Source organism: Ranitomeya imitator, chromosome 3 (genome assembly GCF_032444005.1).
Source record: "Ranitomeya imitator isolate aRanImi1 chromosome 3, aRanImi1.pri, whole genome shotgun sequence".
NCBI classification, from domain to species: Eukaryota; Metazoa; Chordata; class Amphibia; order Anura; family Dendrobatidae; genus Ranitomeya; species Ranitomeya imitator.
Window position 1 is genome coordinate 130,600,939 of NC_091284.1, and position 545 is coordinate 130,601,483.

The following is a 545-nucleotide window of genomic DNA, read 5'->3' on the forward strand; positions in this document are numbered from 1 at the left end:
CATTTTTAAACTTTTCTTATGGTAAATTTTCTATTCAGATTGTTGTCATATTGTGAGTATAAACCTGCAGAGATCTGCCGGCTGCTTCTTTTCCGGAGCCTGATGGACACTTGTCATTTTGAACAGTACGCAAGTGTGAAACTGCAGACGGCGCCTCGGTTAGCTCTTAACCCCTTTCCTACCACATGGACGTTACAAGTCTTCATCTGCTGGGGTTGTGGAAAGGAAGTGGCTAACAGTTACTATGAGAGCTAAACTGAAAGATGCTGCTGCTGAAGGCAAAAAACGCTCTCCCCCGGCCTCCCCCCAAATAGCACAGAGCAGGACGTTTATTCCTGAATGAGTGCAGACGCCCACACATGATTTCATGTAGGTTTCAATATCCTTATTCTTACATTTCTTTCTAGTCTCATAGCTTTCAGATCACCTTCTTGAACATGAGGATGACTTTGTGAGAGTTGCAAAGGGTTACATTACAAGGCGCCTTGTATTTCCATATATGGGTACAACAGCTTCTCTTAAACTGGCTGCCCGAAAACCGGCAA